At 60.0% G+C, this 9,746-nt stretch overlaps 1 pseudogene across 1 annotated transcript; it reads right to left on the bottom strand.

Annotated features, from left to right (window-relative positions):
* Nucleotides 1-882: 882 nt before the first annotated feature.
* On the bottom strand, nt 883-4,272 carry LOC306648526 (myeloid cell surface antigen CD33-like; annotated as a pseudogene). Its single transcript has 4 exons — nt 4,120-4,272; nt 3,654-3,933; nt 1,226-1,407; nt 883-1,077 (listed from the first exon to the last, which is right to left on the bottom strand). The product of its transcript is annotated as a myeloid cell surface antigen CD33-like (transcript).
* Between the last annotated feature and the right edge of the window lie 5,474 nt (nt 4,273-9,746).

Below are 9,746 nucleotides of genomic sequence, written 5' to 3' on the forward strand. Positions count from 1 at the left end.
CCTTACTAGATCTTTCTTTGTTTCTGTTGCTGCACCTCTAGAAGGGACAGCTGCTGGTGGCAGTTTGGGATGCCAGTGTGCTCAGCCTCCACGGAAACCCTGGGGCAGGTGGATCTCAACCTCAGTTACCCAGGCCCATGAGCAGTGTGAACGCTACCCCACAAAACCTCACAGGAACCACACACACACACACACATACACACACAGAAACATACACACACACACATACACACACAGAAACATACACACACATGTACACACACATACACACATACACACACACGTACACACACATACACACACAGAAACATACACACATACACACACACCCACTCACATACACACACACGAGCCAGACTCTAGATGCAGCTGAAGGATGACCAGGACTTGCAAGGCAGGAAGGGGGTGGGAGGTGGGTGTCAGGAGCAGGGTCTGCACCTGTGAAGTCCCAGGTCCCAGCAGCCTCGCCCAGGGGGTGAGGTGAGTCTCCAGAGGCAGGGAGAGGACGGCTCTGTCACAGAGTCCCAGGCACGGACATGGGAGGCCCTCTGGTCCAGGCTCTGCCGGTGCCCCTGTCACCGTCCATGGAGGGGACACACAGCAGATCAAGTCATGGAGGACGTAGGCCCAGGCTGGAGGCCAGTGTTGGGGACAGGTGGCAGGAGCTGAGGCAGATCCAGTGAGCAGGGGAGGAGGAGGACCAGGATATCCAGGATCAGGATGGACAGACAGCAGGGAGGCCAGGCTTAGCAGGAAAGAAAGGCCAGTTGGTGAGGAGGGCCCCAGGGTGGCAGCAGGGTCGAGGTGGGAGCCACACCTGGCTGTGCTGTAGAGACGGGGCCCCAGCCAGGAGCCACAGGGACCCCAGCAGGAAGTGGGGCTTCAGGACAGGGACAGGGTGTCACCCAGGGTCATGGGGGAGCTGGCATCCAGGACCAAGGCAGGGAGGGGTCCCGGGGCTTGGGCATGGTGAGACGCTGGGTCACTGACCTGGATTAACCCATGACAGCGTCTCCACGCCTCCACGCCCCTGCTGGCCTCGCTGGCCTTGCTGGCCTCTTCCTGTGGGACCTTACTCTGAGGGAAGAGACCAGGGCCTTAGCCAGGCAGCCTGGGAACACTGGGCAGTGGTCCCCTGCCCTTGCCCTGTCACGGGGCTGGAGGTGACTGAGGAGGCAGAGCAGCCTGGCCTGAGGACCTCCTGATGAGACCCGCATCCCCTGACGTCGGGCCAGAACTGGGGACAGATGGCGATGGCCCGGGGCCCAGGCAGTGCCCTCATCCAGTGCTCTTCATCCCTGGGCAGCACTGACCTGAGCAAGACCAGGCAGAGGCCAAGGAGCACCATCTTGACAGCCAGCACCCCGATGGCCACCAGGACCACCTGGGCCACGGGCCTCGACTTCCCTGCAGAAAAGTGGACGAGGCCAGGATCACCTGCTAAACCCCAACCCCAGACCCCCCGATGCAAGAGGCCATGGATGTGGCTCCTCCAGGCTCCCCTTCATCCCCCAGTGGGGGGGCCATCAGCCCTGGCCTCCCCACCCCGTGCCCTCTCTGCCCAGCTGTTGGACAGAGGAAACGGAACCTTCTCATCATCGAAATGAAGTCTCTTGCTCATCGACTGACACCATCAAGAAAGTGAAAGACAACACACACACCTGGAGCACAGAGCTGCCCATCACGGGGTGGGGTCCACAGTTGGGCATGTGCGAAATCCTCCTAGGGCTCAGTGACCAGGACCCAAGCAACCCAGGCTAAGCCGGGCCGGGACTCGAGAGCAGCCCCTCTGAAGAAGACCCACAAACGACCAAGACCTACGCAAAACCGTTCCCATCACCCTTCTCGGCACCTCCGGGCAATCAGAGCTGCAGCGGGCGTCCCCTGCACGCCCCGAGCAGAGCACAGTCCTTGTACAAAGGAAAACACCAGTGTTGGCAAGAGTGTGGGGGATTTGGGAGGCGTGCAGGAGACTGGCGGAGTTCAGAGTGTGCTGAGCTCGGTGGGGCGCGGGGGCCACTGCACTGCTGAGAAACCGCACCCGAGTCCCGCAGCCTTGGTGGTTCCACTCGCAGAGAAGGGCCAAGAGCCCGGAGACCCGGCTCCAAGGAACCCTTGTGCACCAACCTTCCCGGCAGCCCGGTCACTGAGTGCTCCTGTAAGTCACAGGACGGACCTTAAAATCTCTCTTTGGTGAAAGAGGCCAGATACCAAGGCCGCCAGTGTGATTCCACTTCTGTGCAGCATCCAGAGGGCAAAGCCCCGGATGAGCAGGTCGGGGTCGGCCAGAGAAGACGTGGCCTCATGGGCGAGGGGTTTCCTCCTCGGGCAAGGAGAGCGTCTGAACCACACGTGGTTGAGGGCATGCATCACTGCACGTGTGCAAAACCACATTGCTGTGCAAAGTGCGTTGGGCTGGGAGTGAGGCTGTGTGGGTTCTGTCTCAATAGAAACGTATGGATGTCCATTTTAGAGGTACACAGAGATCCGAAATCTCACCAGAGGCTGGCAAAGACCCAAAGGGTGCCTCCAGGTGTGGAGGGTGTCGCTCGGGGCTGAGTAGTTCCTGAGCCCTGGGTTCAATCCCCACACCAGAAACACAACCTCTCACAAGGATCTTCCCACCCTGGCTTGCTGGAAATGCTCACACACCCCTTGCTTGTGGGAAGGTGTTTTGTCCACTCTCAGGGGACAAATACCTGGTCATACTTCTCAGATTGAGGAGAACTTATGGACCCAGACACGTTTCCTGTTCAGTTACTGAGCTCACTGCCATGAGGAGGGTCAGGACTATCCGTGGCACACTCCTGTCACCTACATGAAATCAGGGCCAGGACTGCAGGTGGCAGAAGGCTCCACAGAGTCAGGTCCTCCTGCCCATACAGTGGGTCACCACCATCACCAGGAACCAGGACCCTGAGTGCTACCGACATCCAGAGAAGTTCTCAAGTGGACCAACCAAGGCTCAGCTCAGCCTGAGTGGACACTGGCCTCTTGTGGGAGGGGCCTGAGCCGGGGACAGACAGCTGGTGGGTTCTGTGAGTGCCCCGTGAGTGTGTCTCCTCCCACAGATGTCAGGTCAGAGCTGTTGGGGAATAAAAGAGGAGGCTGGGAAGCCCAGTTCTGCTGTGTGAATGTCACTCTGTCCCTGTGCTGGTGAAGGGCAGGTGCTGCAGTCTAGGGAGCTGGGGAGGGTGGGAACAGGAGCTCAAGGCAGCTGTGGACTGGGGGGGGGGGGAGGGGGCACTGGGTTCCCCAACAGGGGACTCTGTCACCAAGTGTGTCCAGGATGAGGGGACCCAGCCCTGCCCTGAGCTGAAGAGGCCCTGCTCCCCCAGCCCCAGCGAGGCTCCTCCCTGCCGGGCAGGCTCCTGAGCCAGCTCCTTGCCTGAGGGGTCCTCTGCAGCATCTGGGACAGGAACACAGGGCTTGTTCCCCTTTTGGGTGGATTTAGGGTGAGATAAACCAGCACTCCCCGCCCTCATCTTGGAAACCACAGACACACAGAGGGACAGGACCCTGTGCCCTTCCATGTCCATGACTCCACAGGTCCCTGGGACCTGGCCACAAGGTGTCCACAGCTCTGGGACCCAAGTTGTCTTCCCTGGACCCTCACACTCCAAGGGACCCAGGTGTCCTGGCCATCACCTCACAGGTGACATTGAGCTGGATGGTTCTCTCTGTGGTCACACCAGCTGCAGGGAACGTCACCCGACAGGTGAGGTTGGTGCCGTGGTCCTGGGGCCGCGGGGGTGAGCGTGAGCACCGAGGAGTGGTTGATGCTGGCGCCCAGGGAGGACACAGAGGTCCCCTCCCAGGAGAAGGTGGGGGGCGTCCCCTGCTCACAGGCCCAGGGCACAGAGCAGGTCAGGTTGCTGGGACGGCCAGACTCCAGGGTCCCAGGGAGGAGGATGTCGGGGCTGTGGGTCAGGGCTGGTGAGCAGAGGGGACAGGAGGGTCACGAGGGAGGGCGGGAGGTGCGGCCCTGACAGAAGCTCAGGCTGTGATCCAGCTGCTCCCTGAGTCCCCTGTTGCTTGTCCCACCTCCCCCAGGGCAGGGTCCCCCAGCCCTGCCCCAGCTGGTGACCTCTGGAGGCTGCCCTGGATCTGGAACCTTACCTGTGACGTTCACTGAGACCCGGTTTGCACAGTAATTCCACTTCACATTTCCTTTCTCCATCCGAAAGTAGTACAATCCAGTGTCGCTGTTCCGTGCGTCTCTGATGCTCAGGGAGCAGTCCTCGCTTGTTGGGTTCCCCAGGAGGAGGAAGCGGCCCTGGTCTCATTCTGCACACTTCGAGCGGGATCATTTGTGGCCACTGGCGAGTCGCTGTTTGTATCAGCCCATTCATGGAACCAGTAGCCAAAGACATTGCCAGGCCCTGAGTTGGGGTAGGAGAAGTTGCAGGGCACCAGCATGCACAGACCCTCCTGCACTGTCACGGACTGGCAATACATCCAGCCTATATCCCGGATCCTTAGAACTGCACCCCGGGGAGTCCGAGGGCCATCACGGTGCGCCCTCACCATCCCCTCTCCACAGGCGCACTCGACTGCCCACAGCAGGGACAGCTGCAGGCCACAGCATCAGGGAGGCAGTGGGCTCCTGGGCTCCTGGGAATGTGCAGAGCAGAGAGAGCAGGCGGAGAGGAAGCTGGGGAAGGGCGGGGACCTGGGTGACTGACAGAAGAGGAACCTCAGACGCACCCCCTGGAGTCCTTCTCCTCTGTGCTGAGAGGTCGGAAAGCCCACAGCCGGAGACCCCAAGGCCTGTCCAGACAGGAGTGGAGGAGAGAAGAGACCTTGTCCTACCCCCATCCTGGCGCCTCCCTGGGACACTTAGGATGGGACCAAGACCCTGGGGACACTGGAAGCATGTGACTTGGCAGGGTCTGAGTCCTCCCACCATGAGGGACTTTTCTGTGTACCCCTCTGCACACCAGGAGCTAGCCAAATCTGCCTGCACCGAGAGCCAGCCTCGACTCATCCTGTGGAGTGGTGGGTCCTGCAGGAGGGACTCTGTGGGGTCTGGACAGAAGAGAGGCAGAGGGCAACACCAGCCAGCCATTCAGCCTCTCTGCAAACCCGCAGGGAGCTCTCTGCACTGCCGAGAGACTACAAGAGGCTGGCCCATGGGGTCCCCACCTGGGACGCCCCACACAGGAGCCTCAGGCTGCCGGCTCCAGAGCTGTGGGTGCTGGTGAGTCTGCCAGGTGTCTTGGTAGCATGATGGGTGTGTTTGACAAGGTGAGCACAGAGCTGTGCCCAGCATCTAGGACAGGAAGCCTGCGGTGTCCTCAGGTGGCACAGACAGGGAGCAGGGCTTCTCAACCAGCCAGAAGGAGCTTCTCCCAAGAGTGCTGCCTGCTGGGTGTGCACTGGGCGATTTGGGGACGAGCTGTCACACACATTGGCACTTCCACATTAGTCTGCACCTCAGCGGTAAGGGTCCTCGAGGGACGTCAGGTTTTCAGACCCCAGTGGATCACACGCACAGGGTGAAGTGGCCCGGCTGGCGTGGCCTCCTCCTCGCCCCAGCCGGGGCTCCAATCTGGCTTCACTTCCTGGCAGCACGTGTTCCAGGGTCATGGGGGTTGGCCGTGTGTGTCCACGCCTGCTCCCGTCATCATGCTCCATGGACGCCTCTTCTACACATCCTCCAGGTGACAGTGACACCAGGTGACACCAGTGGTCAGGCTCTGCTGACTGTGAAAGGGAAGCTGCTGGAAACACAGAACACATAGACCTGCTGCTGCTTGTGTGGAGGTGATTCACACTCTGCTCGGGTAAGGACTCAGGAGCAGCTCTGATCCGGGGGCGAGGGTGAGTCCACGTTCAGGTGACAGGTCCAGACTCCTCTCCAGCGTGTCGGGGCCTCTGGTTTCCCCACTGACGCCTCAGCGAGCTCTGCTTGCTGCAGATCCCCTTCACATTGGGTCCTCAGGGTGGTCTTAAAATCACTTCCTTTCTAACCTCTCCTTTCCTTTGTGAGGTGTGTGTTAGTGCGTCACAGTTGTGCCTGAGAGCGGGGTTCACCTGCACACGGTGGTCTGTGCAGGAGGGCAGTGGGCTCCATTTCAGTTCCCAGGGCCTGTCCCTCCCTCCCTCTTCCTCCTCCTCCTCCTCCTCCTCCTCCTCCCTCCTCCTCCTCCTCCCCCCCGAAGCCCTCCCTCTCCTCCCTGAGCTTCGTTCCATTCCTGTTCTTTCAAGGGGAACCTTGTTGATGCCCCTGAAGGTGGAATTCAGGTGCTGTTTTCATGGAGACGCACAGCATGACTCAGTCCCTTCGTTCCATTCCTGCCTCTGCCGTCCCTCCATTTTTCCCATGGAATGGCACTGCACACACCTGGCTGCATCTGGAGCTTCACAAGGCGAAGGCTGTAGAGCAGGGGTTCCCGCGGTGACTGCCCGCTGCATTTTCTCCTCCAGTGAGGCGCTGGCCATGCGCCCGCCCCTCTTTACTCTTATGGTAAAACACACAGGGAAACGGGCTGCGAGACCACTGTAGGTGCACCAGGAGGTGACACGGGGTCATCCATCCACACCGTGATCCCAGGATGCTTCCCTCTCCCCAGGACCTGGAGCTCTGTGCCCAGGAGAGGCGCCTTTCCTGGCCCCACCCGGGAAACACCGCTGCTCCTTTGTCACTCTCCCGCTCCAGGCGCCCCACCTCAGAGGAGGACGGTGCTTGTCCTCTGTGACTGGCATCCTGCGTGCGGGGTGCACCCAGCTGAGGCGCGAGCTGAGCCGCCCTCCTCTGCAGGTCTAGGGCGGGTCTGTCCCTGCGCTGGTTGATGGACACTTGAGCTGCTTCCTCCTTAGCTGTTGTGAGGGCTGCTGTGCTGACCGTGGAGGACGCAGATTGTGTGGGGCCTCGGTGTGTGTCTGCTGGGCGATGGCATCTGCCGTGGCTTCTTTTGAGGAACCTGCCCTGCTCTCCGTGCAGCTGCTCCCTTCCTCCTCCTCGGCAGCAGGACACAAGCCCTCGGGTCCCCACGTCCTCCTCCTCACTTGCATTTCCCATTTTTAGAACAGGAACCCTCGGAATGGGCAGCAGCGTCTTCGTTGTGTCTTTTTGGGGCACACATCTAACAGGGGCAGTGTGATGCTCCATGGGAGGATTGGGTGGCATTTCCCTGGTGACTGCTGCTGCTGCGTGTGCCCACGTGCTCAGCCACCATTTGTACATCCTGGAGAAACGTGCCGAGTGCTCTCCCCATTGTTTCAACGCAGCCGTGTGGCGCTTCCTCCTGGAGTGACGGTGTTTCAGTCACGTGGGGACCTGCTTTGCTCCTTGGTCTCTTTGCAGGTGGCTTGGTTTCCAAGTCCTTCCTTGAGGACTGAACCCTGTGTCCCACACGGGCTAGGCTAGCCTCCTGAGCCACACTGAGCCACAGCCCAGACCCCAGTGTCTTCCTTGGTCTGTTCTGGAGACAAGACACCTAGTCCAGGTGTTTCCTCTTGTGTCACTTTTCCTGTCCCCTCGAATGTGCCCTCCAGCACAGCGGGTCCCTGTTCCCCAGCACGAGGTGCACACCAGGAGCCCACTGGTGTGTTGGAGCAGGAAGAACCCAGCCAAGGTGACAAGCAGGGCCAAGCTCAGGGAACAGATGGGGCCTCCTCAGGGGCAGATGGTCACAGGACAGGGCTGTGGGCTGAGGGAGCCTCCCCAGAGTCCCAGGCCTTGGCCACTGAATCTGTAGATGTCACCCTGCTAGGTGAGGGGTGTGCAGCTGTGTCTCAGGGAAGGACCGTGAGTAGTGGGGTCATCAGGATTGTCCAGTGGGTTCCTAACCCGTCTCCAGGGTCTCTCTGTGGGAGTGAGGCGCACATGGTGGGGAGGAGGCCATGCACCCAGAGGCAGAGACTGAGTGCAGCACTCAGGGGTCCAGGCTGACTGCCTGGGACAAGCAAGGGTGGACCCACCCGAGCTCTGCAGAGACAGGTGGGAATTGGGCCCCTGGCCATCTCAGACCAATGGGCTGCTCCGGAGGTTGTGGAGAAGGAGCCAAGCAAAGCCCTCCGTTCCCAGAGCCCTTTCTGTCCCGCTTCCAACCAACTTCTCCAAGGATGCTTTGCACTCCACGCCGCTCCCTCCCTCCAGGAGTTCCTGACTCTACAGTGAGGTCTCCACACCTTCCCCCACGCTCCACTCAGAGTGCTGTCACTCAGGATCCTGCACATGAAGAAGGTCATCAGACAGAGGAAAGGCCAACAGGAGGCCTGAGCTGTGAACACCACCAGAGGAAGCAAGGGACAGCTCCGTGAGCTTGGCCCTGGCGGTGGGATCGTTTCCTGGGTGACCCCAAAAGCCCGGACAAAAGCTAAAGAGGAGAGATGGGCTTGCAGCACAGGGAGGAGTCTCTGCACCACCAAGGAGGTGACCAGGCAGGTGACGAGGAGGGAAGGGGAGGGTCACACACGGAGGAACGTGCACACATCTTGGATCAGAGCTTAACGTCCAAAGTACACGAGGAACACAGAGGCTCCAGCCAGAAACCACCTGTGAGGGATGGACAGACTGAAGACCTTTCACTGACGAGGATTCAGGCGAACTGCAGACGTGTTTAACAGTCCACGTCACTGATCCTCAGGAAAATGCAAATCAAAGGCACGGCGCGATGTCCCCACACCCCTGCTAGGACAGCCAGTGTCAGAAAGAGAAAGCCCAGTGTGGGCGCAGACACGGAGGGAGGAGCCTGTGTGTGGCAGTGTCACTCAGGAGAGCCGTCCTGGTGCAGGGCACAGCGCCAGCGCTGAGGCTGGAGCCACCGCAGCATTCAGTCCCGCTGCTGGGGTCAATGGCCACAGCAAAGGAACAGCGTGTCAGAGACGCCTGCGCCCCACCTCCATCACTGCGCTGTCCACCATAGCCGAGGCACGAGCCAGCCTGGATGTCCACCAGTGGGCGGGCGTTTGCGCAGAAGTGAAGCGCACACACACACACACACACACACACACACACACACACACACACAAACACACCTGCGTGCAGAGAGGCACATGTGCACACGCATGCATGCACATGAACATACACACAAGTACAATGAGATACATGTGCATACACATGCATGCACACACAAACATACAGGCACACTCATGCACAAACATGCACACTTGCATGCCTGCACACGCACACAGGCACAAACACATGTACACACCTATACACATGCACATGCGCACAGATATGTACACACATGCTCATGCAGACACACACATACTCACACACACAGGTACAAACACACTCAGCATGATCCTATACAGCCTCGGAATGGAAGGAAACCTGCCATTTTCAAAACAGGCACAAGCTTGAATGACATGGTGTTTAGTGAAATAAGCCAGAAATAGGAGGACAATCATCCCATGTGTCCTTGTACATGTGATGTGACAAATTCACACTCAAATGCAAGAGTGCAGGGTGGCGGCCATGGCTGGGGGCGGCAGGCGAGAGGCTGGTCCGAGGGGCAGGGCTGCCGTTGTTGGAGTGAGTCCTGGGCTGGGGCGCCCGGGGACCAGTCAGCACCACGTGCGGTGTGTCCCACGCTGGAGGAGAGGCCCTCGCCATGCTCTACCCCAAGGCACGCCTGGCAGACGCTGCGGGTCCAAGGCAGGCTTTGCACGAGCACAGCTGTGCAGCTGGACGCCCAGAGGGGCGGGAGCTGCCGAGGCAGCTCAGGGCGTCCCTGGCTCAGACGCCACGTGCGCTGTGTCCAAGCTCAGTGCTGACCACAGCCAGCAGACGACGG

This window comes from Sciurus vulgaris (assembly GCF_902686455.1).
Source record: "Sciurus vulgaris genome assembly, chromosome: 17".
Lineage (NCBI taxonomy): Eukaryota > Metazoa > Chordata > Mammalia > Rodentia > Sciuridae > Sciurus > Sciurus vulgaris.